A 23,676-nucleotide genomic window follows, 5' to 3' on the forward strand; every position below is an offset into this window, starting at 1 on the left:
ATTGCTTTTCTTAACCCCTTTCTAGTTTGCCCTGGGAATATTTGCCAGCAGTGCTTGCAGCTGCAGCGTTCACCCCAAGATAACTTTGCCACAAAATATCTCGCTTTCATTATCTTTTTCTCTTTGCGCTAGTATATCGGCTTTGGAAACAAAAGACATCATTCTATTTATACGATTCTGTTTTTAGCAATGGTATTTACATTTACAAAATGTAGTAATTCTGGATCGCTGAGAATGTCAAATCCTAGAAATCATAGCATTCCTACGCATGATGTTAACATCGTTCTCGAACAGTTGTTGGCTGAAGATTCATTTGATGAATCTGATTTTTCCAAAATAGATAATTCTGATGATTCAGATGATTCTGATGTTAGCTTTGTTTAGAAATAACTCCAAGAACAGTTTTTATATTTTATTTTCACATTGAAAATCAATCAGATTTGCTTCAGTCTCAAATAGCATGCTTATGTAAAATTAAATGAGCAATGGCAGTGAGCTGCATTTTTTTTTTTTTTTTTTTTCTTAAACAGGGGCAGCTGAGGTCCAGGCAGAGGGTGAGGGAAATGTTGAGAAAGGGGGAGGACGATGTGGAAGGAGAGTGACACTGCATGAGTAATGCACATATACCTTTATTACCAGCAACCACTCATTCGCCCGGAAATAAAACCTTAATGCTTTTGGTCTGTATAAAACTTCGTACTGTATAGCAGGGTCCTTATTGCTGACCCCATTTATTTCCAGTTAAAAGACTCCTTGGCCCAGCAGCCTTAATTCCATTGTCTTTGGCTGATGCTGCCTGCTGCATCATTGTCATACTAACAGCCCTTTATCCACATGCCCAGGGTAGAGTGAGTGGCAATCAAGACACTGGTTTGGCTGCTTATTTCAGTTCTACCTCTCACTGTTCAGTCTTTACACTTGCATAAACAGCTATGAGAGTGACAGAGCCTTACTCTCAGTTCTCACTTTTTCTCCCCACTTGGGTGAGTATATACCAGATGCCAAGGGGTCTTTCTTATCCTTCTCATAGTCTTTGAGCCCTTGTCTTTTAATTTTTTTCCAGAAAGCCATATCTCTGACAGCATCCTATGCTCACATCACTGCCATTATCGTTAAGAATCATGAAGCATCTGAGATTTTACCCTATTTGCAAGCTAATGAGCTAGTCTACCCCAGTTTCAGGGATGTTGCTAGAGACAGAAGACTACTGGGTCAGAGATACTCACAGAGGTAATACAAATGAGCTCAGATGGATGCCTGTACACATAGTGGGTTGTGTTACATAAGAGAAAACTTGACCATAGGTACCTGAATCTATTATACTGGATAGTAAACATGCCTCCCTTTACTCTGGAAAAATATACTGCTATGATTTCCCAAGGAAGTTCACTTTACAGTTCATCTTGAACAAGGCAGAGGTTAGGGACACTGACCCTCCACACAGTTGAAAATTCACGTATTACTTTAGAATACTCCAAAACTTAACTAGCCTAATGTTGCCTGAAAGCAATACTGAAAACTGAAACAGTCAACTGATACATATTTTATATGTTTTTTATATATATATATATATTATGTACTGTTTTCTTAGAATAAAGTAAGCTAGAGAAACAAAAAAGTTACTAAGAAAATAATAAGGAAGAGAAAATGTATTTACTATTTATTAAATGGAAGTGGATCATTATAAAGGTCTGCATCTTCACCAACTTCACATGGAATAGGCTGAAGAGGAGGAGTGGGGAAGGGGTTGGCCTTGACATTGGGAGGTGGTAGAGGATGAAGAAGTGGAGGAGCTAGAAGGAGGGCAGCTGAGGCAAGCACACTTAGTGTAAATTTACAGTAATACATCATTATTTCTGTCTCACTTTTTGCTTTTTTTTTATTTTGCTAAAAATATTTCTATACAGTACCAATTTTTCTTCCACCATTTGTTTTAGTTTCTGTGCTGGTATCATAGAAGGGTCCATTTTGTAAAATAGGTCAATAGCAGTCATGAATAATCTGAACCCTTCTCCTTCTGCCAGATGGTTCAATGTCATCTGCTTTCTGGCACCGCTTCTTCTTCATCTTCCTTCTCATCACCTGGGACTGATTTGGAAGCACTCATCTCTGTTAGGTTATGTTCTGTTGCTTCCTTTTGTGTGATTTCTATCAGTTCTTGAATTTCTCCAAGACATGTATCTTGAAACATTTCACCTCTCACCTTCTTTTCCATATCCACAATCTCTTTCATGATTTTGTTGATTGACTCTGTCATTCATCCTACAAAGTCATACAGAAAACAACTGGACACGATTTTCTCTAGCAAGAATTTATTGTTTCAGGCTTTCACAACTTTTTTTTTTTTTTTAGTAACAACAACAGCATCTTTAATGGTGTCATCCTCCCAAGCATTCATAATGTTCTCTCTATTGGGGTTCTCTTCCATAGCACTCGTAATTCTGTTCATAGAATACTGTGTTTAATGAGCCTTAAAGGTTCTTATGAACCCCAATCAAGAGGATGAATTAGGGATGTTATGTTTAGGTGCAATTAGACCATGTCGACAGTTTTGGTGTTGTACTCACAGTGCTCTGGGTGGCCAGAGGCATCATTCCAATATCAAGAGAACTTGGAAAGACAGTTTCTTCCTGGCAAGGAATTTCTGGACTTTGAAAACAAAGCCTTGATGAAACCAATCCAGAAAAAAAGATTCTTGTTGCCAAGACCTTCTTGTTATAAAACCCAAAGAACTGCAGCTAGTGTTTATCTTACCCTGTCAAAATTGAGGATCAGCATATAGATAAGGGCAGTCCTGATTGTAAACCTGCCTCCATTTGCACAGAAGATTAGAGCTAGCCTATCCCTTCCTGCCTTAAACCTTTGTGCTCCATTCTCTTCTTTACTAATAAATACTCTCTGTGGCATTTTTTTTTCCAGAATAAGATAGTTTTGTCTTCATTAAAAGCCTTTTCAGGTAGATATCCTTTTTCCTCAATGATTTTCTCAGTGGAAACCTGGGCATTTTTCTGCTGCCTCTTGATTGGCAAAAGATCCTTCTTCTGTCATCCTTACATTTTTATGACCCAAACATCTTTGTAAAATTACCAAACTATCCTTTGCTGGCATTAAGTGCTCCAGCTTTAGATCCTTTACTTTCGTTTTGCTTTAAGTTGTCATATGATGACTTTTCTTTCGCTGAAATCATATTTGAACCTATAGGTATGCCTTTTTTTTTTTTTTAACTTTTGAGACAGATTATCTCTCTGTTTCCCAGACCAGAGTGCAGTGGCACGATCATGGCTCATGGCAGCCTTAAACTACAGGCACTTATCACCAGCCCAGGCAATTTAAAGAAAAAAAAATTTTTGTAAAAATGAGGACTAGTTATGTTGCACAAGCTAGTCTCAAGTTCCTGGCCTTAAGAGATCTTCCCACTTCAGCCTCTCAAAGCACTGGGATTACAGGCATGAGCCGCTGCACCTGTCCTGGTTATGCCTTTCTAATAGTAATCTTGCACCTACATAAAAGTTATTTTCAATACAAAAGAAAAAAGATATTTTCATGCCTCATGGCATAACTGTAGTGACCACTTCACTAGTTTTCCTTTTTTATGTTTTTACAATGGTCCTTAACCTGAATTCATTTATCATGTAATGGTGGCCACCCAGAGCTGTAGACCTAAATCTACAGTACCTATCAAGCAATTCAACTATTTCTTGTAACGCCGTGACTTCTTTCTCCTTCTTAGGAGCACTTCTAGCATCACTACTGGCACATTGATGGGTTACATGAGGTATTTACTAAACATAATGAAATATAAGTTAGAACTGTGAGAGACCACTTTATACTTCAATATACAATTTACTGGAGAGATAAACTCCTCATGTGGAGATGATTAGTGCCACATGGCATTTTTAAGTGGATGCAACACTTGAGTTTACTGCAATAGCAACAGGTGGTAGCTACAAAATTATTGCAATAGTACAGTATTACTGCAGCTGATTTTATGCAATTATGATTTTAAGCTGCATCTTTGGGTTTGTTTACATTTCTCTTAATTGCAAATGGTGCCATGTACAATCTGTAAGCATAGGCACAAGTTTTGAAAAATTTTAACTTTTTATAATAGATCAGTGTGTATTTTATGATAGTAAATAATGAAATAGACTAGTAGGTATACATATTTTATACATTCATGGCATAACTAACTTTGTCTTAATTTTTTTATATTTCTAGGTTATGCAGTTCATTTGTTTTTTCAGATTTGTCACAAATCTCAAAAAACTCTTCCAATATATTTATTGAAAAAAATCCAATAAAAGTGGACCTGCATAACTGTACAAAGATTCTCAGAAAGCTAATCTAGAACAAAGGGGAGTAACTGCCTCTGCTCGTAGGATGAGTAGAAATGTGAGAGATCTACGGAAATAGCTTCCCAGCAGTAGGATGAGTAGAAATGTGAGAGATCTACGGAAATAGCTTCCCAGCAATATTGTAACAATTATAATAAATGTAATAAGAGATTTTGAAATAACCTTAAAATGAGACCTGTAAATCTTAATGGTCTGTTTATTTTAGTCCTTAGTTCCAGATTACAAAATGTATGACAATTTCTCCATTATTTATTTAGGATTAACTTTTGTTGGCTCATTATAGCCATAATTGTATATATTTAAAAAATCTGTTAAGGAATACTGAGCTGTTTTAGAAATTTTCATATTTAATTAAATGTTGGTTTTTTTTAACTCAAATTACACTGCTGAATCTTAACATTTATTATAAATTAATACAAGTATATTTTCTTTCATAAATTAGGTGATGCTATGTAAGTCCCCACACAGGTTTCATAAATATTCATCAGTGGCTCTGCTATATTTTAGTCTGTATTGTCTTCCTTTGAGGTAACTATTGTTTTTGTCTGAGTCTTTAATCAGTTCTGACTTGACTTAATTTACATCTTGAGTTTAGTGTAATTATAACATAAAAGGGAATAGTTATCAATATTTGAGGCTTAGTTATTACCAATGTATCTACACTGTCTATGATTACTTTAGAAAAAACTGTGGGGTAGTAATAATATGCAATAATTTCAGTTATGGTGGTCTCTCATTATTTTTAAAAGATGGTGATTATCAGTACTTTCTTAGAGAGGCAGGCACTTTGATCATTTTCCTGGGTTTGAAAATGGATTCTCAGAGATAGCTAAGTTTGGTGCAATGCCATCCCATGTCAGTCTGGATGGCCAGGCTGAGGGCTTCAACTGATAATTATGAAATAAAGTGTAGAAAAGAATAAAGCTTCATAGCTTTCTTGAGGAGACAACTAGAAAGCATTTTAGACTGGGAAAGAAGCCACTTTTGTGACATTCATCAATATTTTCCCAATAAAAATTTAGCATATTAATAGACATATACAAGTTGTATTAAAATGGTAAAAATCTATGTCTTTCAAATAAGGAGCAAGGATATAAAATTTACTTGATTTGTATACTTGATCCAAACACTTTTGTAAATTAACCTCCATTCTCTACTGCTATTTTATCGTGTTCATCTATCCATCAATGCCTGGATATCCAGGCAGGTAGACATTGACATTGAAGAATTCTGTCAGAGGGAAATAGGGTTGTACCTGTTTATTAAAATACAGTACGTAGCATGAGAAATAAGTGGAAAAACCGTTTGAATCCTAATAGTTTAACAGCAGGAGAACTATAAGTTTACATGTTAGTCTCCATATGCTACCAAAGCAGTTTAATATTGGTCTAAAATATTTTCACTGGTGCTTAAAAGAATTCCTTCTGAGATCAAGATAGACTCTAGAAATCAAAGTAGCACTAGAACTGTATTTGGTTGGGCTGAATGTCCAAAATAACTAGAAAAGAAATACAAGCACCACTCAGTGATGACAATTATTATGCAGTGTGCCTTGACATGTGGCTTTGGTTAATATCCCTTAAGCAGGTAAGAGACAGTCAATTAGAAAAGCCCAAATACAGGAAATGAAAATGATGATCAGGACTGCTCTGCAACCACAGCCTGAGAAAGTCCCCAGTCCTCTTCACCCTCTCTCTATAACAGGCGTCAGTAACCACCAGGCCACGGGCCATTAATGGAACCAGGCCACACAGCAGGAGGTGGACAGCAGACAAGCAAGTGAAGTTCATATGTATTTACAGGAACTCCCCATCACTCACACTACCACCTGTGCTCCACCTCCCATCAGGGTAGTCGCAGAATTCCATTCTCATAGGAGTACAAATTCTACTGTGAACTGCACATACTAGGATTCTAGATCGTGTGCTCCTTATGAGAATCTAATGCCTGATGATCTGAGGTAGAGCTGACGTGGTGATGCTAGTGCTGGAGAGAGGCAGCAAATACAGATTAACATTAGCAGAGAGGTTGACTGCACAAAGACCATAATAAATCAATTCCTCGCAGACTCGTCAACAGCCTATCAGTGAGTGTCAAATGACAATAAGCTGCATCTGGTGACAGGCTTTATAGTGGCGACTGAGGTGATGTGCTTCAGCTGTACAGCTGCATTTGTTGCAGGCTTTAAGTCAGAATCTGACACTTATTTTAGTCCACATATAACCCCCCTATGATTTTATTTACTGTCTGCCCCTCTTTCCTGCACTGTGCATTTGTCTTAATCACAGTTTTGGTAAGCTCACAGGCAAATCCCAGCAAAAATGAGTAAAAACCAAACATCACTTAGGAGCTTACTTGAAAAGGGGGAAGACTTAATGATGAGATAGCAGAAGACTAAGCCCATCAACAAAAGAAAGCTGCATTTAAAAGAAAATATATAAAATTGTATAATGTGTGGTGACCGGCTATCCAATATAGTCATAAAACCTTCAAAACTACCTCACCACATGGAGACCAAGTGCCCTGCATTAAAAGACAAATTTGGAGTTTTTCAGAAGAAAAAAGAAATTAACATAAAGAACAGAAGCAATTATTGAAGGCCACCACTTCATCAAATGTGTCTGCACCAAGAGCATCATTCTTATAGGTTCACTGCATTGTGAAAGCTAAGAAGCCCTTTACTATTGGTGAAGAGTTGACCCTGCCTCCTGCTAAGGACATTTATCCTGAATATTTAGCAAAGGCTGCAGTTCAAAAGGTGGCACATATTCCTCTTTTGGCTAGCACCATAACTAGACAAATTGATCAAATAGCAGATATTGATGCAAAATTGTTAGAAAGGATTAATTAGTCACTGTGGTAAGCAATCCAGGTTGACAAGTCTACTAATGTTGACAACAAGGCAATAATTCTTGTTTATGTGAGATATATTTTTCAGGACATTGTGGCCGGGTGTGTGGCTCATGCCTATAATCCCAGCACTTTGGGAGGGTGAGGTGTTTGGATCATTTGAGGTCAAGAGTTCGAGACCAGCCTGACCAACATGGTAAAACCCTGTCTCTACTAAAATACAAATATTAGCTAGGCATGGTGGTGGCCACCTGGAATCTCAGCTACTCAGGAGACTGAGGCAGGAGAATTGCTTGAACCCAGGAGACAGATGTTGTAGTGAGCCAAGATTGTGCCACTGCACTCCAGCCTGGGCGACAGAGAAAGACTCCCTGTCAAAATAAATAAATAAATAAATACATAAATAATATTTTTTGGAAGATGTGCATGAGGATAATCTATATGCACTTTTGTTGCCAACCAACACTACAGTGCACAACTATTCAAGTCTTTGAATGATTACATATCAGGAAAACTAAAGTGGTCATTTTGTGTTGTATATGCACAGATGTAGTGGCTGCCACGACTGGATGGATTTCTGGTTTCACTGCTTGGGTCAGTCCAAGAGGTCGCTTCTGAATGTGAGTCTATGCACTGTGTCATCCACAGAGAAATGCTGGCTGGCCAAAAAATGTCATCTGAACTTAACAATGTTTTGCAGGGTGTAATTAAAATTGTCAACCACATTAAAGTACATGCCCTTAACTCATGTCTGTTCATGCAGCTCTGTAAGGAGATGGATACAGAGAATACATGTCTTCTCTTGTACACAGAAGTGAGGTGGCTTTCTAAAGATAGATCACTGGCCAGAGTTTTTGAGTCATGAAGCCTGCTCCAGGGATTCCTTTTGAAAACAGTCACCACTGGCAGCACATTTCAGTGACACAGAATGGGTGGCAAAACTTGCTTACTTGTGTAATATATTCAACCTGCTCAACAAACTCAATCTGTCAATTCGGGGGAGATTGACAAGTGTGTTCCAGTCAGCAGATAAAGTGCCTGCTTTCAAAACCAAATTGGAATTATGGGGCAACAAGTGAACATTGGGGTTTTTGACATGTTTCAAACATTAGCAGGTATTTTGAAAGAGACAGAGCCAGGGCCTCCTTTCTCCCAGCAGGTGCATGATCACCATTCTTAGGTTTCAAAAGAGTCTGAGCTTTACTTTCTGTGATGGTTAATACTGAGTGTAAGCTTGATTGGACGGAAGAATGCAAAGTATTGATCCTGGGTGTGTCTTTGAGGGTGTCGCCAAAGGAGATTAACATTTGAGTCAGTGGGCTGGGAAAGGCAGACCCACCCTTAATCTGGATGGGAACCATCTAATCAGCTCTCATTGTTGCTAGAATATAAAGCAGGCAGAAAAATGTGAAAAGACTACACTGGCCTAGCCTCCCAGCCTACATCTTTCTCCCATGCTGGATGCTTCCTGCCCTGAAACATCAGACTACAGGTTCTTCAGTTTTGGGACACAGATTGGCTCTCCTTTCTCCTCAGCTGGCAGATGGCCTATTGTGGGACCTTGTGATCTTGTGAGTTAATACTTAATAAACTCCCCTTATATATATCTATCTATCCTATTAGTTCTGTCCCTCTAGAGTACCCCGACTAACACACTTTCCAGCCACAAAAGACCCCTGAACTGGGAAGGAATAGATTTGTGATCCATTTTGTGAATAACCCATGAATCCACTTAGTCTGTGCTAGAAGAGGATTAACTGATTGAGATCATAAATGATGGCGGCCTTAAAATTAAGTTTGACACAAATTCAAACCTCCATACATTCTGGATTAAAGTCAAGGCAGAATATCCTGAGATTGCCACAAAAGCACTGAAAAGTCTGCTTCCATTTCCAACACCCGATCTTTGTGAAGCAGAGTTTTCTGCAGCGACAGCAACCATAATGAGATTATGAAGTAGACTGGACATAAGCAGCACACTTCAGATGTCACTGACTCCCATCACTTCCAGATGGGACCATTTAGTTGCAGGAAAGCAAGCTCAGGGTTCCAACTGATTCTACATTATAGTGAGCTGCATAATTTTTATTATATATGACAATGTAATAATTACAGAAATAAAGTGCACAACAAACGTGATGCACATGTTTTCATCCTGAAAACATGCCCTGCTCTGGTCTGTAGAAAAATTGTCTTCCCTGAAACTGGTCCCCAGTGGCAAAAATGTTGAGAATCACTTTACTATAGGGTAGGGGTTGTTCATAAGGGATATGTGGGACAATTTAAGTACAATAACATCAAGGTCGTTTGACCTAAGGGCAAGATTTGTGATAAATACCTGCTACTACACAAAGAACAATAGATAACTGGAAATCTTAGAGGACTTCCTAGAACAAGGGTTAATCAGAAGCCAACATGACAGATTAGCTTCCCAGATGGAGTTGCTTTAGCCTCCACCTGTGATCATCAATCCAACTTTTATAATCTCACGTGTCCTTTTCCTCAATGGTTCCTGAGCCTTTAGGGAGAGTGCCTGATTATTATACAGCTTTAGCAGCAGTGCATTGGCAATGCAAAACAGATAGTGCCCAATGGGATTCCAAATGAGGGAGATTCACGGGTTCTGTTGAATCATCTCTAGTCTCCAGAATACCATGACTTTGGTTTTCTTGGAAGAAGTAAAACAATGAGAGATACATAACATGAATAATTTGAATAGTAGAAATATAATGCGTATGAGGATTATAATCGAAAGAGAATTTGGATGCTAGCATATCACCAACAGAAAAGGAATGTATTCCATTAGGTAGCCAATTAAAATTATCTTGAAGAAAGTTAAAACCCAGTTATTATTAAATAATTCTTACAGCCAATAAATAATTCAGGATTAAGCCCAAATTGTAGGCACGTAATAAAAACTCAAAAACAATGGTCAGGGCTAGAATCCAATTATTTGTCTCTTTACGTTTCCCACTTCTACCAAGGATAAATCATAGTAGGAATAATTAGCAAAATAAATTTTGGTCTCACTGTGCTTAGCCTGATTATTTGCATGAAGTATAGCAATACTGATTAGTCTTATAGGTTCCTTTTAAGTCAGCTTTCCTGGAACTTTTGTTGTTGCTGTTGTTGTTGTTGGAGTCTCGCTCTGTCGCCCAGGCTGGAGTGCAGTGGTGTGATCTCGGCTCACTGTAGCCTCCACCTCTTGGGTTCAAGCAATTCTCCTGCCTCAGCATCCCAAGCAGCTGGGACTACAGGCATGTGCCACCATGCACAGCTAATTTTTGTATTTTTAGTAGAGACAAGGTTTTACCATATTGGCCAGGCTGGTCTTGAACTTGTGATCCACCCACCTCGGACTCCCTAAGTGCTGGGATTACAGGTGTGAGCCACTGCACTCAACCGCTGGAACTTTTATAAATAATTTCATATTTGACTTTTTAAAAGCCTCAAGGCTAGTAGCCAAGACACAGATTCACCATTAGACTGTATTCCCTGTACAAATACCTCTCTTCTCAAGATCACAAAATATCTTGAGGTTCCTGGGCCTGCTAGAAAGTGACGTTCTTTAATTACCACTGGTCAGCAGCCTTATAAGTCACCCATTTAGACAACATGCTAGGCTAGTCTTTCCAAGGGGCTTTTTATTGACTCTATAAAGCTGACTTCAATTCCTCAAAGCAGTATGGTCATATCACAAAAGATACTATTCCAGTATACAATATTCCAGACAACGCCTTGGTAAATTAACCAATGTTTCCAATTTTATCCTGTTACAAAAGGAAATAGATTCTTACTGAACTTAGGCAAATAACCATATTGCCATAAAATAAGAATACTCACAAATAGTTTACAAATTTTGGAGAACTGAGAGGGAAAGGTAAATTTTGCTCACACACACAAAAAAATACTTTACCCATCTTCTCTATGCTATAAATGGCTAGAAAGAAAAAGAGGTTTTCTTGACTCTTCTTCAATCAGAGTACCAGCCTTCTACACAAGATGTTGTCCATTGACCTTGGAACTGCCATCCATTAACCAAGAAGTACTTTGTAAGTCAGGTGAGAACTGTTGATAAGCCACTGTGGAATCCAGAAGCTCCCCATACAGTTCCAGAGTTAGTCCTAGGGGAAAAAGAAGCTCCTTGCTTGTGAGTATCTCCACTTCATGATCTCCAGGTAGTATGATCCTATATAAACCATTTCTATTAGCATGGAACTCTTGGGCACTGCTATCCCCATTAGCATAGGAGTGATTCAGTTAACGTCCCACAGCAAGGCAGTAAATACCTATCAAGTGGAAATTCTCTAATCCACAGTCCCAGTAGGCATCACTGTGAGGTGGTCATAGGCTTTTGCCATAAATCCTAGTAAATGCTTTACAAAGGGCTATTAGGTGAAGAATTTGTCCAGACCAGCACTTTAGCTTCTATTCTACGTTCTGTAGGCTCCAGAAATCTTACTAGTTTTCATTAGTGGGTCCAATCAACATTGCAGAAAGGGTGGCTGTATCTACATTTGGTCTGATAGAACTAGGTAGAGGAAATGCCTCCAGTTAGATACAATATTCATTTTCATAGACATTTAAAGGAGTCACAACTACTTCAAATAAAGCCTATTTAAATATTTTAATTTTCATAATCTTATCAACTTTTACATTTTTATGTTATGGTGTCACGAATTTCTTTTTTCCAGACTCAGACCATTTTACCCTCTCTTGTGAAAAAGGATTTGGGTTTCCAGCAGGAGGGTGAGACATGGGATTCTAATACTTCTGTTAATTTTTATCTTTGTCTAACCTTGGACTAACCTCCTTCAGCATTGCCTTGGGCAATTGTTGGCTGGTTTTCTCATGGCAACATTTGCCTTGCAATTTTTTTAAATACAATTTTCTAATCTAGGGTAAATCCAGAAAACTGATTTGGAGGCATTAATGTTAGGGGGCCAGCAGGGGCTCCCTTTGGACCAACAACTTTTGATAGTGTTGTGTTAAGACTACTGTTTTAATGCCATAAATTTCCATTTTATTCCTTCTATTTCTTAATAACGATTGAAAGTTCCTAGTATTTTTAATTACATATATTAACTACGATTTTAACTCTGATTAACTCCAATTTCCAGTGAGAAACCTAGGATTACTTAATTTAACATACCATGACTTTAAGGTTTTAAATTACTAAATCTTATTTGAAACTAGTTTTATTTACCAAAGAGCATTCAAGTCTTGTGAAATAAAAGGCATTTGAGTTAACATATGTTTTCTGATAAAAATCATCGATTTAAGCACTTACTTTTCTTTAAGCCAATTGATTAAAGCTTTTTCATATATTTTAGCAGTGATGTATAACATACACGTGATCTATAAACATATAGACACACACCCAGGCAGAGGCAGATCTTACAGATTTATAAGATTCTTCACTTGCCAGTTTTTAAACAGTTTCTCTCTCTATCCTACACTATTAATCGTTTTCAAAGACACGATGTTTAGTTGAAACAAGGTAGAACGTTTCCCTGGCAAAGGCACTGAACTTAGACCTAAACACATTGATCTACAAAGAAGATTACCAGGAAAAATGTGCTCTTTTCAACCTATCTTGTTTCTTCGGTAGATTACTGGCTTCATTGTGGAGCCCCTTCAAGAACAGAGCCAAGAAAGCACCATGCTTTTCTTATCCAAACACCCAAAGAAACAAGTAGCCCACTGCAGTAATAATCATTTACTACAAGCCACCATTAGCCACATTTAACACTATAGTTCTCACCATGGCTGCCAGCCAATACACACCAAGGTCAAGTTCTCTCACAGTACCAAGCAATTTCTGGTATCCCCCCAAAAGTTAAAGAGATCAATAATACAATACAAAAGAGAACAGAGTTTTAGACCTGAGAGGAGCCTCTCTGCTTAAAGCTTTTGGGATTTCATGAGAAAAAACAGATTCCTCCCAAAAAAACAGTGTCTTTGGCACCTTTCTGTTTACCACAAGGAATCCCAGCCTGTCAGACATTTCCTCTATTAGGGCCCTCATTTGTCATCAGAGGTAGCAAGGGAAAAGGGGGATAGAGAGAAGCACATGGAGAAACAGACAAGAATCATTCAACTGAAAAGTTTTACGAGAGAGAGAGCAAAGGCTTTAAGACAATACATGCATGTACACATATAGTCCAAATATCAGTTTTAACTAAGTCAATTTTTGACAATATAGCTCTTTAAAAAATTTTTTTCTAATTGTAATTCCTACTGAAGTCATTTTACTTTGCTTCTGCTGCTAGCTGGGCTCCCGTTGTCAAAGAGGCAGCCCACAGAAGAGGACATCTTAATACAGCGGCTGCTGGCTGCTGTTCTTTACGCCGTGTAGTGTGATGGACAGCTCTCTACTTAAAATTGCTCTAAACATGCTGATGTTTTCAAGGCATCCCTGGACTCATGCACAAGCATCTAAAAGGTGAGCCATACCATGTCACATGGAAGTGGGTGCCACCTGGGATTTCCCCCACAGACGCTTCATTCTTTTTGTCCATGTCTTGGGCTGTCAGCTCCTGGCCTGGCTCACCTTTTGATGTAGGCAGGTCTATGCAAACCTATCTCAAAGTCTGAGGAAGCTAAAAGGCCAAAGAAAGAGGTGGACAAATCTAGTTTCTTAGAAAGAAATATTTAAGAGTGTCTTATGAACAGAAGCTATGTCTGTGTCTCTGGTGGCAGTGAGAAAAGATGGTGGCTCCTCACCAGATTTCTGTCTTTATCTTAACCAGTGACTGTACTGCATGTGTTTTTATTATCTCATTTGCTAGCTGTGTTAGTCAGAGATTTCTAGAAGGACAGAATTAATAGGTTAGATGTATATATAAAAAGGAGTTTATTAAGTATTAACTCACATGATCACAGGGTCCCACAATAGGCCATTTGCAAACTGAAGAACAAGGAAGCCAGTTCAAGTGTCAAAGCTGAAGAACTTTGAGACCAATGTTTGAGGGCCAGAAGCATCCAGCATGGGAAAAAGATGTAGTCTGAGGGGCTAAGCCAGTCTAATCTCTCCACGTTCTTCTGCCTACTTTTTATTCTGGCTGTGCTGGCAGCTGATTAGATGGTGCCCACCTGGATTGAGGGTGGGTTTGCCTCTCCCAGTCCACTGACTCAAATGTTAATCTCCTTTGGCAACACACTCACATACACACCCAGGAACAATACTCTGCATCTTCAATTCAATTAAGTTGCCATTCAGTTTTAACCCTCACACTATCATTTCTGTGATGGTTATTTTTTGCTTCACTGAAAATACAAAAACTTTTTTAGCATTTCATCTGTTTTCTATGATGTCTTGTTTTTCAAAATACAAAATGTTCGTCTAAAATACAAATGTTCAGTTTTTCTTATTTAAATTTCATGCTCATATTATCCCAGGGCCTATGAATCACTGCTTACTTCTAAATATAAATACAGTGTTTGCTTGTGTTAAGAGTAAATCTGTTATTGCTGTTCAGTTTCTTAATACTAAAGCTTTTTGACAGATCATTCTTGTAGATGCTTCTTACAGTGTTATAAGACTAATATTTATAACCCTTATAAAAGTTCTGTAGTTGTTTTGTTAACATTTATTCATGTATGTATTTACCAAATATTTATTTTGTGTAGTCCAGATGGTAGGTAGCATGCTATGAGCTGGCAATAAAGAGTGAGTAATTCTGTAAGCCCTGGTGGATTTTTCAGTCTAGCAGTCATATATGTAAGAGGACCTAGTAAGGGCTTGAGGTCTCATTATCTTGAACATCTTGCTATGCAAAGAAACTTTATTCTTCATTATTTGCATAAGCCTTTGCTAGCCAGACGTTAGTTGTTTGCTTAATTAACCTCCCATGTAAAGCACTCACACTGCTTTTTCAGACTCAATATCATCGCCAATTAAAATTTAATCTCCAAAATATAAGTAGAGAAATTTTAGTAAGAGACATGTAGACCACTAAGAGTCATTTCTAATGTTGAATGTGTACTTATTGGGGCCAAGAACAGGTATAAGTATTTTACACGTATTGTCTCATTTAATATCTAAGACAGCATGACGTAATAATAACAACTAATAACAAAAATAATTTAAATTAATCGATTTTATATGCTATGTGTAAGTTACTGTTTTAGGAACACAGTATTAATTCATTTAATCCTCACCAAAATTCTCTGATGTAGGCACTATTACCATCCTGTTTTAGTCTGTTTGGGCTGCTATATAAAAATACCATAAGCTGAGTGACTTAAAAAGAACAGAAATTGGCCAGGCGCAGTGGCTCATGCCTGTAATCCCAGCACTTTGGGAGGCTGAGACAGGCCAATCACAAGGTCAGGAGATCGAGACCATCCTTGCTAACATGGTTAAAACCTCATCTCTACAAAAAATACAAAAAATAGCCAGGCGTGGTGGCCCATGCCTGTAGTCTCAGCTACTTGGGAGGCTGATGCAGGAGAATAGCTTGAACCCAGGAGGTGGAGGTTACATGAGCCATGATCACACCACTGCACTCCAGCCTGGGTGACAGAGTGAGACTCCATCTCAAAAAAAAAAAAAAAAAAAAAGAACCAAAATTTATTTTTTACAATTTTGGAAGCTTGGAAGTAAGTCTAAGATCAAGACACTCGCAGATTTGATGTCTGGTGTAGACCCATTTCCTGGTTCACATATCTGTGAAGTTCTAGCTGTGACCTCATATAAAAGAAGAGGCATGAAGCTCTCTGGGCTTTTATTTATTTATTTTTTAATGGGCACTAATCTCATTCATGAGGACTCCACCTTTACTCTCTAATTACTTCCTAAAAGTAACACTTTTTAATTCCATCACATTAGTGATGATACAAATTGTCAGGAAGGACAGAAACATTCAGACCATAGCACATCCTTATTAGGAACAAAAAGTGGAAGTAATACCCCAATGTCACATGGCTAGTAAGTGGTAACAGCAGGATTTGAGACTAGGCAGTCTAAAACCAAAGTCTGCTGTCTTAACCACTGTGCTACATTGCTCCTCAAGTGGGTACTAATCATCATTGTCATTTTACAGATAAGGAAAAAAGAGCAGAGAAAGTTTGAGTAACTTGATAGTCTTGTAAATTGTGCACCCCTAAATTTCAGTCTGACTTTAAAGTCTGGACTATGGAACAGGTAATATTCTTCTTTATCTATTCGAAAAACAGAAAACATTTGGAAGTCATCTTGTTTAGGGGACAGAGACTTGGTTTCCTCTCTCATTGGAAAATAATCTGTGTCCTTGTGTCAACTGTATATGACAGAATTTAGAAGACAAATTCTTCTTATTTCTCTGTATTGACACCTTGATATGGTTTGGCGGTGTCCCCACCCAAATATTATCTTGAATTGTAACTCCCACAATTCCGGTGTATCTTGGGAGGAACCCAGAGGGAGGTGATTAAATCATGGGGGCAGGTCTTTCCTGTGCTGTTCTCATGATAGTGAATGAGTCTCATAAGATCTGACGGTTTTAAAAAATGGAAGTTTCCCTGCACAAACTCTTTTTTCCTGTATGCTGCCATGTGAGACATGCCTTTAACTTTTTGCCATGATTGTGAGGCCTCCCCAGCCATGTGGAACTATAAGTCCAATAATTCTTTTTCCTGTATAAATTTCCCAGTCTCGGGTATGTCTTTATTAACAGCATGAAAATGGACTAATACAGTAAATTGGTACCAGGAGTGGGGTGTTGCAGAAAAGATACCTGAAAATGTGGTAGCAACTTTGGGACTGGGTAACAGGCAAAGGTTGGAACAGTTTGGAGGTCTCCAAAAATACAGGAAAATGTAGAAAAGTTTGGAACTTCCTAGAGACTTGTTGAATGGCTTTGACAAAATGCCGATAGTGATATGAACAACAAGGTCCAGGCTGAGGTGGTCTCAGATAAAGATGAGGAACTTGTTGGGAACTGGAGCAAAGGTGATGCTTGTTAAGTCTCAGCAAAGAGACTGGCGGGTTTTTGCCCCAGCCCTAGAGATTTGTGGAACTTTGAACTTGAGGGAGATGTAGGGTATCTGGCGGAATAAATTTCTAACCAGCAAAGCATTCAAGAGGTAACTTGGGTGCTGTTAAAGACATTTAGTTTTATAAGGAAAGCAGAGCATAAAAGTTCAGAAAATTTGCAGCCTGACAATGCAATAGAAAAGAAAATCCCATTTTGTGAGAACCAATTCAAGCCAGCTACAGAAATTTGTATAAGTAATGAGGAGCCAAATGTGAATCCCGAAGATAATGGAGAAAATGTCTCCAGGGCACCTCAGAGGTCTTCACACCAGCCCCTCTCATCACAGGCCCAGAGGCCTAGGAGGAAAACATGGTTTCTTGGGTCAGGCCCAGGGTCCCTGTGCTGTTTTCAGCCTAGGAACTTGGTGCCCTGCATCCAATCTGCTCCAGCCATGGCTGAAAGGGGCCAATGTGGAGTTCAAGCCATGGCTTCAGAGGGTGCAAGCCTCAAGCCTTGGCAGCTTCCATGTGGTGTTGAGCCTGCAAGTGCACAAATGTCAAGAATTGAGGTTTGGGACCCTCTGCCTAGATTTCAGAAGATGTATGGAAATGCCTGAATGCCCAGGCAGAAGTTTGGTGAGGGGTAGGGTTCTCATAGAGAACCTCTGCTAGGGCAGTGTGAAAGGGAAATGTGGGGTCAGAGCCCTCACACAGGGTCCCTACTGGGGCACTGCCTAATGGAGCTGTGAGAAGAGGCCACCATCCTCCAGACCCCAGGAATGGTAGATCCATCAACAGCTTGCACCATGCACCTAGAAAAGCTGCAGACACTCATTGCTAGCCTGTGAAAACTGCCAAGAAGGAGACTGTACCCTGCAAAGCTGCAGGGGCAGTGCCACCCAAGACCATAGGAACCCACCTCTTGCATCAGCATGATCTGGATGGGAGACATGAAGTCAAAGATCATTTGGGATCTTTAAGATTTGACTGATGGATTTCAGACTTGCTTGGGGCCTGTAGCCCCTTTGTTTTGGCCAGTTTCTCCCATTTGGAATGGCTGTATTTACCCAATACCTGTACCCCCCATTGTATCTAGGAAGTAACTAACTTGCTTTTGATTTTACAGGCTCATGGGCAGAAGGGACTTGCCATGTCTCAGATGAGACATTGGACTGTGGACTTTTAAGTTAATGCTGAAATGAGTTAAGACATTGGGGGACTGTTGGAAAGGCATGATTTATTTTGAAATGTGAGGACATGAGATTTGTGAGGGGCCAGAGGTAGAACGACGTGTTTTGGCTGTGTCCCCACCCAAATCTCATCTTGAGTTGTAACTCCCACAATTCCTACATGTTGTGGGAAGAATCCAGTTGGAGGTGATTAAATTATGGTTGTGGGTCCTTCCAGTGCTGTTCTCATGATAGTGAATGAGTCTCACAAGCTCTGATGATTTTACAAAATGGAAGTTTCCCTGCACAAACTCTTTTCTCTTGTCTGCTGCCATGTGAGACATGCCTTTCACCTTCTACGATGACTGTGAGGCCTCCCCAGTCACGTGGAACTGTAAGTCCAATAAATGTTTTTCCCATGTAAGTTTCCCAGTCTTGGGTATGTCTTTATCAGCAGCATGAAAACGGACTAATACACACACACCTCCTCCACATTTTGGTCCTTGGAAATTCTTTTTTAAAGAAGTCATATTATTATAAAATATTTTAGCTTTCTTTACAGTTGATGCATTGACTTTATTTTATTTATTTATTTATTTTTGCATTTCAATGAGACATTAGAGGGGCTGAATCAGGAGTTCCTATTTCTCCAACATACTCTCAACTCCATAATTCCACATTTTAAAGTTAATTAAAATAAATTTTGTTTTTGTAATTTTAAAAGGTTTTGTAGCCTTTGAGAGGGCCTTTCCTGATGTCACAAAAAGAGAGTTAGATATCATTGTGCTAAAATAAGATGCCACAAGCATCTGCCATGAGCCAACACATTTAAGTTTCCAAATGAATTCAGGTTTCCATGGAAACAGCCTTAAGGTCTATAGACCGGATACATTAAATGTACATGAAACTTTGCCCCAATTTTTATGTTGATATCTGCTGGGGCAGAGGCAAACCTAACACAGGAATTTGTTCAAGGTCACTCCTCCATAGGAATGAGAAATGGGATTTGTAATTTTGGTCCCTTGCTCTCCAGCCTGCTGTTCTGCTTGCCGAGTCACACTGTCTTCCAGCTGTTCTTCTGTTAGTGTACCTCCCCAAGAACAGCTAGTAGTTCCCCAAGGTTCTTTGCTGTACATATAGAACAATTAAAGACAAATCTATCTACAGAGAAAAACGAATTTTGATTCCCTGGAGAATATTGCCTAGATCCCAATTCCTCAGGTCATATATTATATAGAAAAATGTCTCAAACACGAAGTGCACTGGTGGCATTTGCCATTGAATAGAATTTGTACATTTAAAAACCAGCATCACCAGATTCAGACCACAAGCCCTGACTTGAATTTTGGTATGCCACTCAAATCTGTGCGCCTTTAAACAAATAAGTTATTCCCTGAACCCTGGTCTTCCTCTTCTATAAAATATAATAAGGGTAATCTGATGTTATGCCTACATATACATTATGAAAGTGCAATTAACTCAATAAATAAATTTTTGTTTACTCTCTAAAATATATATTCTAACAATGTTGAGGTCATTAATTATAGGTTTTTTGTATGGTTAATATTGCATTTACTCAAAAGATAATGCCACAGTGTTCAAAACAATTAGAACATTTTCTGTGGCAAAGAAAAATATTAATTTGAAGTGGCTTTAAAATTTAATACATTTATGTCACAAAACGTGATGGTTAATTTCATACCTGAATGCAGTTGTCAAAATCCTAGATTCTTTGTAATTTCCAAATGCTATCCTTTGTGTATTTATTTTCTATCAATGTAAGTTAGATTCAGCAGTTGTAGGATCACACCCACACCTGATAATATCCTCTTTGTCCGCTTTAGGATTGAGAAAACCTTTTCTAAAGGGCTCTCATGGATTTCCCTTCATGTCACATTTACCAGATTTAGTCACAAGCTTATACCTAAAATAATAATTGACAAGGGAAAGAACTACCACATTTGTTGGCTAGCCCCATTTATACTTCTTATTTTCTCACAGGCTGGGATAGAATCAGCTTCAGTAAAGCACATACACCTGAAGAAGAGAGAAAATACCTGAACATTGTAATCTCGGGATTTTGGAAGGCGAAAGCAGGAGGGTCACTTGAGGCTAGAAGATCAAGACAAGCCTGGATAACATAGGGAGACTCCATTTCTATTAAAAGCAAAAACAAACCCAAGAAAACCCTGAACAAATCAAAGTACTGTTAGAAAAAAATAATGGGAAGTTAAATACTTGAATATAATCAAGAGAGTTTGCTATAGTTAAAAAAAAAATAACAATAGTTCATCAGATGCAGTTGATTAAAACAGGAGGAGTTAAGTCTGGAGGTGGGATTTGAATGAAGAAGCTTAACATTTTTAAAAATATAAAAATAATGTTAGGGTAAATTAATTTCCTTCTATTCCTCCTGTTAAGTACAACTAAAAACTGAGGCCATTGCACTGAGTTTTCTGGGTTTTATTTTTGCCTCATATACCCTAGACTTGCAGATAAACACTGGCAACCCAGAAACACCAATGGGCCCAGATAAATACAAACAAACAAACAGCCTTCTCTTTCCAGGCAAAGGACTAGGAAATGGGCAGGCTGGCGAGACAGAAATGTGTTAGATAATCACCACTGTACTCCACTCATATATACACACATTCACACAAACTATGGCGTTATTTCCACCCACAGCGGCAGTGGCCAAGTAGGATGCCTAGATGTCCACCCTTGCAAGGCCCCAACACCTACACCAGTGTGGTATCAGAGGAGACCAAGTTTCGAGCTGGGACTTAGTAGTACCTTCTGGCAGGTAAGAAACTTATTCCTTCCTACGGCATCAGTGAACACCAAGTAGGGATACAGGACTTTCATTCCCACTGAACAGTAGCAAGATAGCCCTCCCTTTATGCAGGGGCGGTGTCAGGTGGCGATTAGGAACTTTTACAATTTCCCAATGATACTAAAAGAAACCTCACCCTGGTATCAGCAGAGACTATGTGGGGAGCCAGATTGTCATCCTCACCTTATTTAAAGAGCCAAAATCCTTGGATCTCAACAGAGGCCAAATGGGCAAATGGAGAATCTAAACTTTTACTTCTACCTGGCAGTAATGAGGCAGAGCTGTGTCAGAAAAAAAAAAAAAAAAAAAAAAAAAAAAAAGTAAACATAAAGTTTAAATAAAATCCAAACAAAAAATGAACCTAGAAATGTGTCTCATCTTTTGCAAAAATTAACACAAAATGAGTCCTTGACTTAACTGTAAAACAGAACTGTAAAACTTTTAGAGAAAATAGCAGAAAACTTTTTTATTTAGGACCACACAAAGTATTTTTACACTTGACGTCAAAAGAACAACCCATAAAAGGAAATACTGATAAATAGTACTTCATCAAAATTCAAAAATTTTGCTTTGTGAAAGACTCAGTTAAAAAGATGAAAAGATAAGCCACAGAGTGATAGATGATATTCAAACATCACACATCCAAAAGCAGACTCATTTCTAAGATATTTAAAGAAATCTCAATACTCAACAATAAAAGAAAGCAAACAATTCAAAATGATCCAATGAGAACATGAGAAAAAGAGATAAACAGTTCACTAAAGAATATACACAGACAGAAAGTAAGCAAATAAATATATATTCATAATCTTAGCAATTAGGTAAATGTGAAGTAAAACCATGCTGAGATATCACCATATGTCTACCAAAATGCTTATTTATTTTTTTAAGTAACAACACCAGATGATGGCTAGGATGTAGAAAAATAGATCAGTCATATATGTTACTGATGGGAATGCCAAATACTCCAGCCACTCTGGAAAATTAAACATGTTAATTTTAAAATATGAAACATCAAATTGCCATATTTATGGCATTCATTGCAGATAACTGAAGGATCTTGTTCAAATAAAAACCAACATGTGGATATTTATTGCAGCTCAAAATTTGTAATAGCTCAAAATTAAAAACAACCCAGATGTCCTTCAGCAGGTAAGTGGTTAAAAAAACTGTGGTACGTCTGCACCATGGAGCACTATTCACCACTAAAAATTAATGAGTTATTGGCACATGCAACAAGGGGATGAATCTCCAGATAACTATGCTGATTGAAAACTTCAATCCAAAAAGATTATATACTGTTTGATTTCCTTTACATAATGTTCTTGAATAATAAAATTATAAAATCTGAGAACAATGTGGCTGTTTTCAGGGATTATGGATAAAGAAGCTTACTTTAGGAGAATCACAAAACTAGTAGAAAGTATTAGAATAGATTGATGAAATAGCTAATGAGAAGTAATTATTAGACTATAGTGCTTTGGCATCTAAAATTGGGGTCAATAATCTGTGAGAATAAAGAAGACAGGATTAATTTAAGAAAATGTAGGGATAAAGAATGAATATTACATATTCAGCAATGGATTCTAGCTAACAGTATTTGATGTTATCTCTTTCCAGTTCTCATTAGACAGTGTGACATGAAAAACAATAAAATCTTACAAAACTATCAAAACTGAGACTAATTGCTAATGCATATCATTAGTATCTGGATAGAATCTCCTAACAATAAATGGGAGCTAGAGCTGAATAAAATAAACCACACAACTATCACCATTAAGAATTCAAATGATGTTGGATTAAACTCATACAATAGACTCTGATGGGAAAAAAATCTATCATTTATTTATGTTTATTCCTATAACTAGGCATTCATGTCTCAAAGACTCAAAATTTATCTTACCCATCATCCATCAATCCATCCAGCCATCCTTCTATTTTGTTGATGATTATTGGTGACATATTTACCTACCTACCTCTTCTGGAAGAGTACCTCTATGGATGATAACCGATAGAAATTATATGACAGAGAGAGAGAAAGAGAGAGAGAGAGAGAGAGAGTGTGTGTGCGTGTGTGTGTACTAAACAGGGAGAAGCTGGCAGTGGAACAACAAAAGAACAAAATGTTGGGAACAGACAAAAGAAGAGCCCTGTTAGCAATAGGTCATTGTAATTTTAGTTTTTCTTGAGTAGAATTGGTACTGCATTACAGAATAGGTGAAAAGATTTTTGCCATTCTACTGCAGAGCTGCACTAAAGAAATGACTGTTAGAAATTAAATATGGCTTCAAACATCTTTTGCTGACTTCTGACTTGAAGTTAAGACAAATATCAATGATTATTCCAGTGAAAAGTGAATTGAACCAAAAGAAACTCATATACCTCGGTCGCCAAACATTGAGTCTGGATAGGAATGTATTTATTTAATACAACAGAAAGAAAATTGGCCATTGAGCCTAAGTCTGGGCAGTTAGGGTAATTGCAGAAAAACGGGAATATACATCACACTGA

General features: G+C 38.0%; 1 long non-coding RNA gene across 1 annotated transcript in view; it reads left to right on the plus strand.

Annotated features, from left to right (window-relative positions):
* Positions 1-23,676, plus strand: part of LOC129047962 (uncharacterized) — a 111,378-nt gene that overhangs the window by 7,780 nt on the left and 79,922 nt on the right. Inside the window, exons 2-6 of the long non-coding RNA XR_008509901.2 lie at positions 7,753-7,825; positions 8,591-8,776; positions 11,187-11,266; positions 13,478-13,650; positions 20,334-21,135. This is a non-coding gene — a long non-coding RNA (uncharacterized LOC129047962). The remainder of the gene's footprint in view (positions 1-7,752; positions 7,826-8,590; positions 8,777-11,186; positions 11,267-13,477; positions 13,651-20,333; positions 21,136-23,676) is intronic.

The sequence above is a fragment of the Pongo abelii genome, chromosome 13, assembly GCF_028885655.2.
Source record: "Pongo abelii isolate AG06213 chromosome 13, NHGRI_mPonAbe1-v2.0_pri, whole genome shotgun sequence".
Lineage (NCBI taxonomy): Eukaryota > Metazoa > Chordata > Mammalia > Primates > Hominidae > Pongo > Pongo abelii.